We start from the raw sequence: 3,579 nt of genomic DNA on the forward strand, positions 1-3,579 counted from the left end.
AGCATTGCTTTAGTGGCAGCAGTACTGTGCTGACAGAGACAAAACAAATAATTACACAAAACTAATGATCGCCTCTGTTTATCTTGCTGTCAGTCAATAAATAGTGTTAGCCTTATTATTGTATACCATGTAAGATCACACTCTGGATATGAACTGTGAAACTCTCTGGCAGGTCGAGGTGAAAATAAAACTTCTTTCAGTATGTTTCCGGAGCTTATTGTTTTGCTTATTTTACCAACAATATGATGGCAGATACAACAAATACTCAAACAAGAAACAAGCAAACAAAAAAAAAGAAAACATAAAAGTGAATTAATATGACATTATCAGCTCTGAAAAAATGTACAATGGTAAAAGGTTTTACTTTATTACTTGAAACAATATACATGATATCATGAGAGAGAAAAAAAAGGATCAATTAACGTAGCCTCAGATCCCCATGTGTGGTCTAGATATGTTTCTATCACGAGTTATAAACTGGTTCATATGCAGCACTGTGATCCCTCTATCACACGTCCCTGTTTCCCCTCATTTCAAAGCACGTGTCTCTACTTTTTCTCGGCAAAAACACAAGTGCACATGTGTGATTGCATGATTATATGTATGCCTTAAATGTATTCAACATGGGCAACAACAACTTACACTGCTTGGCCCACTGCATTGCGCAACAAGGAAGTCATGGGAGCTTGCAGTGGCAGTGTTTGTTTGGTGCCCGGTTTCTTCCCCCCCCCCCACGAAGGAGGATTATGCTCGTCGGCAGCATGCGCACTGACTGAGCCGGCGCCTCTCTTCGCCACTACACACTCCAGCAATCAGGCAGGCTGCCAAACAAACAGATGAAGTCAACAGAGAGACGTTTCCTTGTGTCTTCTGAGATGTGACTGCAACAGATGCAATGCTGACACCAGCGCTTGACGCAGTGTGACAGCCCACTGTGTCTACACAGCCAGCTCCACTTTGACTTAGTTTGAAAGAAAAAAAAACAACCCACACGGAGCAGGGGAGGGGAGTGCGGGGATGACACTATGCACATGATCACACACAAGATAATGTTTGTCAGCAGCAACAGCGGTGTCACTCTGTGAGAGAGACAAAGACTGACGACGGGGGTTGATTTCACGGTGCAGTTCTGTCGCATGTACAGTCCTCAGAAGATTTCCATACGTCGGGGGGGCGGGGAGGGGAGGGAAAACCTCAACTCTGGTCATGATTCAATCTCTGAGGTGAACTGTAGCCATTACGCACTAGAAGGTCAAAATCTCATTACTTAAATGCAATTTCATCCCTGATTTTTTTTCTTCTTTCTTTCTCTTCCAGGCCCCATCCCTCAACTGTAACTCCACATTGCCACCCAGATAGGCGAGCTGAAAGCGCTGCATGCCGGTTAACGGAGTTCTTGGTTCTGAGCAGCTCTAGGGGATGGAGTGAGGGAGTATCTGTATCCAGGTAATTACAGTCTGAGGGGGCACAGAGGTCCTCTGTGATTACACATCAGCTCTGTAATGGATTCAACATTTACAGACGTAGAGGGAGAAAGAGAGAGAGAGAGAGAGAGCGAGAGAGAGAGAGAGAGGGAAACGCATTCCTTACCTTCCCATCATGAAGGCAGGGGGACGGCTGGGCGAGAGCCGGTAAGGTGGGGCGGGGTGGTGTAGGTAGGTATATCTGCAAGATGGATTACGTGGGGTTTGCCGAGTTCAACATTGACACAGATTCATCGTAAATCATTATGCTGGAGACCCGGAGTGATTTCTGCATTAGGAGCAGAAAATGGAGTTCATCCAGTCAATGAGGGAGGGCATATTTCACATCAATCACCTCCACACTCTCATGTTACCAAGGCTTAAATCTCACTTATACTGTTACCAATAGGGTTCAATGGCTATGATGGCAATCAGCAAGACTCTGCACTAACAATACCCTACTGACTACACGGAGGACACAGCAGGGGGGCCTGCGGTGGCTTTTTTTTTTTTTTATTTAAGTGTAAATTATGTATGAATCAGAATGGAGAAAAACAAATGTCGAAGTCATCTCTTCAACCATTGTTGATATTATAGTCCTGCCATGTACTTACAGTTTCTTTTTAAACGTCTGTGAAATTGTATGACTCACTTACGTGCAGCAGTTTGGGTTCCCGTGTAGCCATGGCTACTCCTAAACACCGGAGGCTTTGAATAGTCACAGTTCTGTGTCAAGTGCAATTTGAGTTTCCCAAAACCTTTACGAATAGTATATCTATCTCAAAGTCAAGTCAAAACTGTTTCATTTGACAGTAACTTCGCATGGTCGTATACTTATTGGATATTTACAAACAAGTATGTGCTTTTTACCAAAACGTTTTGGCCACGCGACACAGCAATGTATTTTGGGAGCCAAGAGAGCTGCGGCAACGTTCACGCCTTACTGACTGCGTGTCTGACAAATAAATAGTTTAGAAACTTTTCGCTCATTAAACTTTTAAATGCTCCGGAGAACAACAGCCAACAACATGAGGCTCATTCTAAACGACAGACAGTCACACGGATTCACATTTACACCCTGGGGCAACCAAGAGACACACATGAGTAATATGGTGATTTTTTTAGAGGACATTCAGCGCATTTAGAAACATTGTAAAATATATATTGTGAAATCTGTCGAATTTTAGTCCGTTTTATTCATTCATCTATCTTCTATCCCACGTTTATCCTGTGCAGGATTACGGTGCGCTCGAAGCCAATCCCAGCTCAGTATGGGTGAAGGCAGATTACACCCTGGACAGGTCGCCAGTCCATCACAGTACAAACACACACACACATATACACACAGTCATGTTCACACCGAGGGGCAATTTCGGGTCACCAGTTAACCTTGAATTCATGTTTTCCGACTGCGGGGGGGAAACAGCATTACACAGAGGAAAGCCGTGCATGCACATGGAGAACATGTAAACTCCACACAGTGCTGACCACTGCTCCACATGTCACATAACTAACTAACTCATCATAATTAATTAATTCCGTTTTCCGCATTCACTCATCCTATTTGTAGAATGTGGTTGACAGCCTCATTCGGGTGGTCCGGAGAGGTGATGTCATAGTCATAGTCAGGGATCCCCAGTGGTGACTTTGGTGTGAGAATCAAATGTGTGAACTGGAAACTCTTGATCACAAATCCAGGACTCGAGGCCACTATGCCCGTAATGTGGTTCAAATTGAGTAAAAATTGACATTTCAAATACCCTTGAAATTTCTCTCCTTATAAAAGTGACAAAGGGTTAAGTAGTCTGAGTCTGCTTTGAAAAGTTCAGCTCTGACTTCAGGCAGCAATTTCCATTGCTTTTATTTATTTATTTTTAACTTTGAGAGGACGGTAAAGGGTTAAAGTTCATCACAACTCAGTGGCTCAAGAGGGTAAATAAATCAGAACAGAAAGTTTCAACTTAAATATTTCAACCAGGCGCTCTTAAAACAGAAACACACCCAGTGTTTCTATTGATTGATTTATTTATTTTTATTGTCTAAATGTCACTCCGTGCGCTGTTTCTTGCTTTATTTTCCTGGACACATGTTCAGGGAGGGCTTTGTTCTCTTCCCA

This window comes from Lipophrys pholis (assembly GCF_963383615.2).
Source record: "Lipophrys pholis genome assembly, chromosome: 22".
NCBI classification, from domain to species: domain Eukaryota; kingdom Metazoa; phylum Chordata; class Actinopteri; order Blenniiformes; family Blenniidae; genus Lipophrys; species Lipophrys pholis.